Here is an 11,479-nt window from a genome sequence, read left to right on the forward strand (position 1 = left end):
ACTGCGTGTGCATGGGAAGACGTGACAGACATGCGGCAGTGAGCAGGCCACGGAGGCAGCCCGGGATGATAGATAAGGGAAACCGCACCAATAAAATACTTTGAGCGCTGAGAGCATCCCATTCCGAGAGAGCTTTTACAATTTTTAGAGATGTTAACCCTCTTCTGATCTTCTCTTCCAAACCAAACTAACCCACAAGGCGTTGCACTTGCGAACTTCCCCCCGTGATCAGATCAATCCGATCACCGGCACCGCCCACCGCCACCACCGACCGATTCGTTCGCGCGCCATGGCAGCTGAAACCGATCACCAGCGACGCGCTGATCACGTCGTGCTGTTCCCGTTCATGGCGCAGGGCCACCTCGCGCCGTTCCGCTGCCTCGCCGCCCTCGTGCGCCGCTGCCGGCCGGACGCCCGGGTCACCTTCGTCGCCACCTCCTGCACGGCCGAATCCCTCCGCGCCCACCTCGACGACGAAGGCATCGCCGTCCACGCCATCCCCTTCAGCCCCGCCAACGCCAGCGTACGCTCCTTCCAGCGGCTCATCGACCTCTTCCTCGCCTCCGAGTCCCTCCGTCCGGCGTTCCACCAGTTCATCGTGGAACTCAGACGCTCCGACCCCCTCGCCGATGTGCACGTCGTGGCGGACATGTTCCTGGCCTGGACGGTGGACGTCGCCCGCGGCGACCCCGGCGTCACGCACTCCGTCCTGCTCACCAGCAGCGGCTACGGCTCGGCGCTCTACTCGCTCTGGAACAGCGTCCCGCTTGTCCCCAGCGACGACGATGACGAGTGCTTCATCCTCCCGAGCTTCCCGGACATCAGCGTCCACCGTTCACAGCTCACCGATCACCTCGCGGCGGCCGACGGCTGCGACACGTGGTCCACCTTCATCCGCAGGCAGATCGCCGCCTTCTCACGTGCCGACGCGCTGCTCGTGAACACCGCCGAGAAGCTGGAGCCCAAGGGATTAAGCATGCTCCGGCAATGGCTCCACAATGTCCCGATATTCCCTGTCGGGCCGCTGCTCCGGGCAGCAAGATCGGCATTGCCGGAGAAGGCGACAACGACTAGCCCCATCTTGGCTTGGCTCGGCAAGCAACCGAGGCTCGGTGCTGTACGTGTCGTTCGGGTCGCTGTACACGATCTCCGCGTCGCAGGCGACGGCGAAAATATAAAATAGCACAGCTGCACCCCGGCCCTCTTATCCGGGTCGTTCATATACATCGGGATATGCGTCAGCCTTTACCATAAGATGGCCAGGCCACGGTTACATCGGATGGGTTAGTAGTACCCGTCGCCCGTGATATGCCTATCTCATAGCCTAGGGTACTGTTCAGCTAGAGAAAAGTTCAGGCACTATCGGACACGGGGGGAGGCGGCCCGTGACAAAGGTATGTCTGCGTCCCCACTCGTACCTCCAGGAGCATGCTAGGCGGCGGGGGAGGGGGGTCCAAGGAAGGCAGAGCATGAACTGAAGCCAAATCCTTGCGGGAGGCAGGAGCGGCTGGTGAAAGAGGATGGGCGGACGATAGATCCGGGCGATAGATCCGACCCCGACCACCCTCCATCGATCGGCCTGACTGCGGAGGACGGGTCGCCGGCGGCTTGGTTGGATCCGTGCTCCGGCTCAGGGACAAGAAGGAGAGGGGATTCAGAAACTCGCTTGGGGAATCTTAAGAAATCGACTATATCGCATCCCGGACGAGCGTTGCGATTAGTACAATAGTATCCAGTCTTGATACGTACCTGCAGTCGGCCGCCGGGGAGATTCCCAGTGCGGCGAGCGCCGGCGCCATTGACTCGCCTCCTTGGACCCAAGCCATTACAGCGAGGAATTAGGAGACCGAGCAGTGCGCTGTATGGGGGAGAAAAACCAGCCGTGGCTCACGGGCCGCGTCGGTATGCAAGGGGTCGGGTAGAGACAAAAAAATACAGAGGATGCGGTGGAGCTGTTACCCTACGACGACAGGAGTCTGACACGGTAATACGTGCACTAAATCGCTATCCTGAGGTGGGCATCTCGAGGGAAAGCGCGTCGCTTCGACCGCTAGGATAGCGCGGCCCCGGTGCAGCTGTACGAAAAATCCGCGTCCCAGGCGACGGAGCTGGCAATGGGGCTCGAGAAGAGCGGACACAAATTCGTGTGGGTGGCCCAGCCCGCCGCCGACATGAACGGCAGCGAGTCACCGTCGTCGGGTCTGCCGGAGGGGTTCGTGGAGAGAATGGAGGCAGCAGGGCGCGGGCTGGTGGTGCGGTGCTGGGCACCGCAGGTGGAGATCCTGGCGCACCCTGCCACAGGCGCCTTCCTGACGCACTGCGGGTGGAACTCGGCGCAGGAGAGCCTCGCAGCCGGCGTGCCGATGGTCGGGTGGCCGCTTTCGGCGGAGCAGTTCTACAATGCCAAGTTGCTAGCGGAGGAGATGAGGGTGTGCGTGGAGCTGGCGCGCAGCACGTCGGCGGCCGTGACGAGGGACGAGGTGGCGGAGGCGGTGGAGAGGGTGCTCGGCGAGACGTCCAGAGTGCGCGCCGCGATGAGGCAGAAGGCCGCGGAGATGAAGGAGGTGATCGACGCTGCTACCTGTTCGCACACGAACACGTCACCGTGTACCTCCAACGCCAAGGGTGATGCACCGCAGCTCACGTCGAAGGAGACCCGTCAGGAAGCGCGGTACGCAGGCAATCCGGTGGGTGCTTTTGAGGACCCGAAACCCCACACGCCCGGGAGGGACCCGGTCTGGGCGCGCGGCGGCTATGGGCTGCCCTAGGTCGACCTGATCGCCTAGGGCCTCGAGGTTCGCCGCCCTGCAACAAGAAGAACAGACAAAGAACGAGGAAAAGGAAGAACTAGGGTTAAGGAGAAAAGATAAAAGTAAAGGTAAAAATGGTAGATGAATTGATCGATTGTGTGTTGTTCAATCGGCCATCATCCCTTAGGTATATAAGAGGCAGCTGGACTTCCCGTGCAAGAAAAAGGCTTGGATTCACGTCCAAAACCCTAGTCAAATTCGGATTGGTCTTATCCGAACTTTCCAAAACTGTTCGGTTTAAACTGACTGCACCTTGCGGGTATTTTTTGTGGTGGTAAACGACCTCGGATGGAAACGAGTCCAAAAGCAATCTTGACCGTTTCGATGATACGAGCAACTTTCATGTTGAACATTTTTTGATCAGAGGTCAGCTTGAGGGTCAAATAGCTCGCGCAAAAGATCTGTTTACTCGCGCTACCAATCAGACATGGCGTCTGGTGGGGCGCGCCATATTTCGCCTCGTGACAGGGCTGCACTCCTATTGCTCTAACTTTTGCATACGAACTCGGATTTGAACGAGTTTTATATCAAAATCGATCGTTTCGACGAGGCGAAGGCAACCCGTGTAGCTCATTTTTCCATTTGAGGTCATATTCAGGGCTTAATCGGCCAAACTGTACTCTGAATATAAGATCTTAGTACTTTGAGCATAGTTTCGGCCTTCGAGATGAAATCGGAAGGCGATGATCCAAACTTCAAAGATGTTCATATCAACAATACGGAAATCTTTTATGAAGATCACTTCCCCATTTGAGGTCATCTTAAATATGTTCTTGACCTGCCAAAATCTGGTGTCAACACATGCCCCCCTGTTTTTCGACAAAGCTTGTGTGCCGAAAAATAACTTGCACATAGCTTGCTCTAAGGACGATGTCAACACTCCAACGGCCATTTTGCATATGCTTAGGACGATAAGTTTATATCGGTCATTGCTTGTGTGAATATTTCGGTGCAAGTTTGGGTGAAACTTTCCCAACTTCAATAACAATCCGATGATAAGGTTGCATAGATCAAAACCATCCTCCGAACCATATTGTTCACCCTTTCGCTAGATTTTGTAGATAATTAAGAATTAACTTCCTCCAACCCTTACTTCGCCTGCATAAAAGTTTTATTAGTGGCCGAAGCGGTGGGCTTCGGTTCGGCCTTACCTATGTTGACAAAACCTAGCATCAGCTATTGATAGAAATACAATACACCATGGTTAACATAGTAGCCGGATGCTTGTTGTGCCAACTCTTTCAAATTGTCATGTCTAGATATATGAACAATTTTAAAGCAACCCAAGGTAAATTTTGCATCTAGGCATACCTCAAGATAAACTACAAGTGATTCGTCAAAACGTTCATAACCCTTGGATATTTGTTGCACTACTCATAACGAATCACCAAAAGCCTCAATATGTATAGCACCTATGGCAACCAAAAGCTCCAAACCGAATAAACTTTCATATTCGGCTTTTATTATTGTGCAAAAATATTTTAAGTGGTATGAGGCTTGTTTTGGTCTCCTATTGAACTGAGGACGATGTTAGGATACTACACCGGCCATGCATTGACATAATCTTAGGATGATAGATAAATATCAGCCATTACCATGTAAACTTTATTCAAAGCACATATAGCCGAAATAAACGAATGAAATGACAAATCAAGTATTTCGGCCATTTGGATCAGCAACAAATTTGTAGCTAATCAAATGTATAGTGATTTGGTAATACCCTTTCATGGTGTAAGAAATTATATTGCATCCATGGATTAAAATAAGCCCATTGATGGTTACCAATCATACCTGACGACGAATTCAATGGCATAGGCGTTAATGACATAGTTGAAGAATATGGATAATGTGTAGACCGAAGATGCTGAAACCTTTGGCTTGGTCCTTCATAGTTTTCACTATTTTCCTTCTTCACCTTTGCCGCACTTCTTATAATGGAAACTTGCACATAATTCTTATTTTGAGTACTCCCTTTGGGAACCCATGCCATGTTCCTTTCTTCAAGTTCTTGTGCACTAAGTTTTTGTAACTCCTACTTTTGCCAATACGATAAGCCGAGTAAGCAGCTCAACTGTGATTTTGTTTCAACCAATGGCAACTCTTTTTGGGCCTTGTGCACTCTCAAATTCTTTTCTTCAGATTTGGCACTTTGACTCTCAATAATTGGTTGCTTTGTCTCATTGCCTTTAGTAGCCAATGTCAACACTTTAATTGGCTCTTTTTCATTTAAGATCAAATCTGAAATTGCACTCTTACGACCATCTCTTTTAATGCGGTAAACCTGCTTGACCACCTCTTTCTTCTTCCTTGAGCTCTGGACCGATTCCTTATGATTGAAACGATCTTTGACGCATGATTGTTCAAATGTTGATCTTCTTTGAGCTGCATAGTATTGATGAGATGGTCTAGAATAAGATGTAGAATGTGCCCTTGTATCATACCTGTCCCATGATATATATGTATCTATATGAGCATAGAGAGGCATCCACGGCATTCGCATTGACGGCCCAAAATAAGGATATGAATATGTTGCACTAAAATTATCACTTTGCCAATACCAATCCGCATATTTGCACCTTGGGGGTGATCTTGGTTTCTTTGCATGATTTGGCCGATAAGCATTCTTCTCTTCACTCTTTTTTTGATATTTTTCCAATAGTTATGCGAAAGTGACTTTCGGCTTTTTACCTTTGTGCTTACGTCGGCCTTTGTTTTCTTTGGTTGTGCTTGCACCGATCTTTGGATTTTCTTGCTGCCCCCCAGTACTTGGTATCTGCACTGTAGCTTCGATGGAATTTTCACCCTCAAGATTATGTTCATTATGCTCTTCAACAACTTCTTTACTTGAAAGCTTGATCCCATCACCTGTAGTTTTTACCTTCTCTTTAAATGTATCGGCTTGAAGCAGCCGATGCAAAAACTTTTTGCCATGGGGACCAATCGGAATAGACTGGTCATCTCTTGGTGTTTCAACAAACTTCAATCATCCTTTTTCAATGGCCGATTTAAATATTTGACGGAACATGTTGCAATCCTCAAAATTATGCTTGAACGAATCATGCAACTTACAATACATTTGTCCTTGGATAGATGGCTCAACATGGTGACAAAGAATTCTTATGTAATTATTTTTCAGCAATAAATCAAATATTTGGTCACACATGCTTGAATTGAAGGTAAACTTCTTGTTTTCTAGCCAATCTTGCTATGTGAATGGTTTTGGAGATAAGCAAACGAATGGTTCAGATTTGGAATCTCCCCATTCGTCTATGCATTGTGTTTTCCACTCTATCTCTGGTGTCTTTGGATAAGATATTATATTAGCATCAGATTTCTCAAAAGAAATTAACCTTGGCTTTAAACTTCTGAAACAAAAATATTTAGAACACACATGTCTCAATTGAGACCAAGTGCAAGCCAAGTACGAAATAAGCAAAGCTACCCAACTAGATATGAACTTTAGATAAAGCAACAGGAAAAGCTTTGGCTGTAACAATAAGTCATTATCGGTCTTTATAAATGGCGCAATGTGTTGACCGATATGTTCCATAACAAGTTTATTGCTAACAAGTAAATTACCCTTCTTCATTGGTCTTTCAAAATTACTTATGGGAATATTTCTTATAGATGCATCAATAATGAAGTTGCGACCAAATCTGAAAATAGGCAAATTACTCTCTATGCATACCTCTTCAAATATGTTGGGAGAGCATGATGGTGGTGCCACTTGAAGAACATCTTGCTCCATCTTTGGATGGCTCCCCAACACCTTGTCATCATCTTTTTCTTGATTCCATGCATCATTGCTTTGAAGATCCATGTCACCCGAACTTTGTTCGGCTACTTGTTCTTGTCCTTGAGGCTTGTCAATTTCTATGGCACGAAACTCATAGGGCAGGAAGTAGGTTCCATTGACTTCGGAAAAATCAAGTATAGTTGTTTTGCTATGCTTTCCATGCCCTTTCTCAATAATGCTTGCCTCTTTGGATTTGATGGTCTTAGAATATATACTACTTGATTCGGCTTTTCTAATAACCAAATTTTCTTTGTTACCTGAATCAACAACTTTATCTTTTTGAATTTGCAAGGCTTCTCTCTCTCGTCTAATTTTAGCCCACATCTCAGCTTGGCGAGCTTCAAACTTTTTCATCTCAATTTTCATCCACTCGTCATGAGATTGCCCCCTAATACTTTGAGACTCTTTCGGCAATGCGGTGCCGAAACTTTGCGATTTTTTAGGTGGTACACTGGATGATACAACACTGGGCGACTGCATCATTTGCACAATTCTAGGTTTTACAGCAGAAAAATCATGAGGCTTCCCGCCTTCTATTAGTTCCTGGCGAATAGAGTTGCACAAATCCCAAGAGAATGTAAGCTTGTTCTCAATTACCCAGTCTGGATATGGTTGCCCCCCAATGCTTTTAGACTCTTTCGGCAATATGATGTTGCCGAAATTCTGTAATTGTATAGGGGGGACATGATATGTCAAGGTAGTAGGTGAAGGCATTTGTGCTCCTGCAGAAGTTTCACTTATTCGGCCATGACCATGAAGGTGCTGAGCCGAATTATGGACATCAACAGTTGCGTATGGTGCCAAAAAATTAGTAGCGTTAGGCGTAGCATATGATGTTTGAGGGTAATTGGCCAAATAACTAGTAGTAACATGGCCAATTCCCCTATCCACCAGCACGTTTGGATTAGCGTACTGCAAGTTATTTGTCGATGAATAAAAACTTGAAACACTTTGTTGCATACCATTGGAAGTTCCTACATAGGGTGTCTCAACTTGATTAACCGAACTCATCATGTTATTCATCGGCATATAAATTTGTGGGGTTGCCGATGCATGGGAGTTGGGATACATATGTTGCATGTTGCTAAAATTATATGAAGTAGAATCATGGAGATTTTGTTGCATCGGCCCTTGCACATAATTAGATGCATGACTGATAAAGCTAGGGCTAGCCGATACATTATGCTCATTAGATGATCTAGCAACAACATATGCATTATTTGCATCAATATATGTGAATTGGGTATTCATATTACCTTTGTTGATTGCAAACCCTAGACGACGATCTCTTCGTACCAAGAACGGGCCGGAGACCGTTCAAAGCTTCGTCCCAAGCGGAGTCGCCAAAAAGTGTGTTCGCACACGAACACGTCACCGTGTACCTCCAACGCCGAGGGTGATGCACCACAGCTCACGTCGAAGGACACCCGTCTGGAAGCGCGGTACGCAGGCAATCCGGTGGGTGCTTTTGAGGACCCAAAATCCCACACGCCCGGGAGGGACCCCGTCTGGGCGCGCGGCGGCTATGGGCTGCCCTAGGTCGACCTGATCACCTAGGGCCTCGAGATTCGCCGCCCTGCAACAAGAAGAACAGACGAAGAACGAGGACGAAGAAGAACTAGGGTTAAGGAGAAAAGATAAAAGTAAAGGTAAAAGTGGTAGATGAATTGATCAATTGTGTGTTGTTCAATCGGCCGTCACCCCTTAGGTATATAAGAGGCAGCTGGACTTCCCGTGCAAGAAAAAGGCTTGGATTCACGTCCAAAACCTTACTCAAATTCGGATTGGTCTTGTCGGAACTTTCCAAAACTGTTCGGTTTAAACTGACTGCACCTTGCGGGTATTTTTTGTGGTGGTAAATGACCTCGGATGGAAACGAGTCCAAAAGCAATCTTGACCGTTTCGATGATACGAACAACTTTCGTGTTGAATATTTTTTGATCAGAGGTCAGCTTGAGGGTCAAATAGCTCGTGCAAAAGATATGTTTACTCGCGCTACCAATCAGACATGGCGTCTGGTGGGGGGCGCCATATTTCGCCTCGTGACAGGGCTGCACTCCGATTGCTCTAACTTTTGCATACGAACTCGGATTTGGACGAGTTTTATATCAAAATCGATCGTTTCGATGAGACGAAGACAACCCGTTTAGCTCATTTTTCCATTTCAGGGCTTAATCGGCTAAACTGTACTCTGAATATAAGATCTTAGTACTTTGAGCATAGTTTCGGCCTTCGAGATGAAATCGGACGGCGATGATCCAAACTTCAAAGATGTTCATATCAACAATACGGAAATCTTTTATGAAGATCACTTCTCCATTTGAGGCCATCTGAAATATGTTCTTAACCGTGCCAAAATCTGGTGTCAACACTACCGACAGCGACTGCGATGAGTCGTCGCTGGGACTTACCCGGAGGTTCTTGGAGGCGATGGCACGTACGCGATGATGGGATAGACGTCACGGTTCGATTGGCTGCACAGTGCTATTCGATTAGGGGTGATACGAGTTCGATAGTGCTCCTACCACTTCTACTTCCATATTTTCAAAACGAATAAGATGTTATCGGATATGAATGCGGATCGTATGTAACTCGAATACATATACATATAGGATGTTAGTTGATTCGGCACGGATAGGAATAATAGCGACATATTGCTTAAGAAAATTAGTCCATAGCTATGTGACATGAAATAATCAACTTCAACGTATAATAAGACAATGATAAATAGGTTTATCAATAAATACTACTGTAATGCATAGTAATTTATAGGTTTAAGCATACAAAGAGTAAAATTTGACTACTTATTTGGCTTTTATGCTTGATAATTGGCATATCAGCTAGAATTTCAAAAATTACCTCCCATAATCTAATTCATATACGGATATATTCACTTCCATATCCATATTTGTGTCAAAATCCCATACCATATATTTTTTAGTTTTTTATAATAAATTCGGATACAAATAGTTCCCATTTTCATTTTATTTCTGATGTTTCAGATACGAATAGGCATTTTCTCGAATACGAATATCGGATATTTAGGATTATCCACTACCAATTTCCACGCCTACTGTTGAATCATGAGAATTTTCGTGTGTTTTCATATCAAGTTGTACATGATACTTGAGCTTAGGTTCATAATTCGGGGGCAACTGAGTGCAAAATGGCTGCACCGGTGAGTTGAGTTAAATCCATAAAAACACAACAATTATGTTGTCGTTAGCAAAAAAAATATCATTTTATATTTTTTTGACATAGTACACACGCGCAGACGCTCATCGTAAAATGCACCGAATGCGATGTTAATCGGTGACAAAAACACTGGATTCAAGTTGACCATAGTTTTTCACGTGGCGAAGGGTGGACGTGGCAAAACTGTGATGGGCCGGGGCTGAGTGATGACGGCCATTAACCAGCTCGGACGGACGCGCCTTTTAGGGTAGGGCGACCGTGAATCAAGGTGCACCCCGCCCCATGCTTTCCTCTAGCTTCCCTCATTTCTTGTGGAAGGTCCGACTGTGTTGTGGGGTGGTTGCTCGGATCCAATGGGCTCAGGTGGTCAGCATGGGGCGCCGGTCTCGCGGTGGCGCTGGCTGCTCTAGGTCGTGTGGACGGGGGTGGCGGCGTGTGGTGGCCAGGCCATCGGCCCTGGTACGTGGCGTTTGTTTCCAGGCGGATTTGCAGCCGTCGTGCTTGATCTGTCCGGGAGCGGCTTGGCGCAGGAGTGGTGGTGGCGTACTGTGCGTCATTGTGGCTTCCAAAGCCCTTGCTGCAATAGTGGAGGTGGTGCTGGCCTCAATGCAGGCAGTCCACCATGGTGATGTTGTCGTGAGCGTCATTCCTTTCCTTTTGGTCTGGCTCACGATTGCGGAATTCAAGCGGAGCTACGGCTGATCATGCAAGGTTCGTTGCGGTCTGGCTTCTCCCTATGGTTAGAGATGACAAGGCATACGGTTTAGGGCGAAAGCCTTGCTCTTCGGCAGGGGTCGTTTCTGGCGATGTTGGAGCCCATGGGACTCCTCCTACTTGAGGCATTGTCGAAGAGTACTTCCTTCAATTGGGAAATGACCGGGCAGAGTCGATGTGGCATTGGAGGTTGTGGATTGGCCAAATCCATCCCGGGTTTTTCGGTGGGGTGATCGTGCACGGGTCTAGCAGAGAACTTTTTGATCGACAAGGGTTGATGCCCGTGACGGCGGCGTCCTCGGGCGTAGCTACATTCTCGAAGGTGTCTCCGAAGATCTTGTTTACAATCAATCTAGGATGAGATCACGTTAGATGGTGGTGGTCTGTTTGAATTGGCTTCAACAGTTGTTGTTTTCTTCTCTTTTCTTTTTTCCATGTTTTTAGTCAGTTTTTCTTATAAACTTGCAACCTCTGTATTGTTTCTCTCTTAATAAAGTCGGCGGAGCTCCTGCGTTGCACGTCACAGAAATAAAAATGAAGAGATCTTTTTTCCTAAAATTTAGAGATTCAAACTCGATAGAGTCTGTCACAAAACGTCTGTTGAAATTCTTTTTTTAAAGCTGAGACATTTTTTTTTTCTGCGAGATAGCTGACACATGTGTTGTGTGCTCTTGCAGCAACCGAGCACAAAGTCTGCTCTCCAAATTTCCGACACGCGGTCAGTGTGTTCTTTGGGTCCACGGGTATGCATTATGTCTTGGACGACGTACGTGTGCTCAAATAATCGGTGTTTGGTGAGGTACTTTAGTTTAGTCAGTGTAGGTTCACAACTGAGGACGTTCTCTGTACCCACGATATACTCGTTTAGAAGGTAGTGGGAATCTAGAAACATGCCGTTGCCATGCCATGTGTGTTGAAACCTATAAGGGATAAAATCACGACGAATCGCAAACGAAAAAAAAGT

General features: G+C 47.1%; 1 pseudogene; it reads left to right on the plus strand.

Annotated features, from left to right (window-relative positions):
• The first annotated feature begins 289 nt into the window (after positions 1-289).
• On the plus strand, positions 290-10,503 carry LOC119360474 (annotated as a pseudogene).
• The last annotated feature ends 976 nt before the right edge of the window (positions 10,504-11,479 follow it).

The sequence above is a fragment of the Triticum dicoccoides genome, chromosome 2B (genome assembly GCF_002162155.2).
Source record: "Triticum dicoccoides isolate Atlit2015 ecotype Zavitan chromosome 2B, WEW_v2.0, whole genome shotgun sequence".
Taxonomy (NCBI): Eukaryota; Viridiplantae; Streptophyta; class Magnoliopsida; order Poales; family Poaceae; genus Triticum; species Triticum dicoccoides.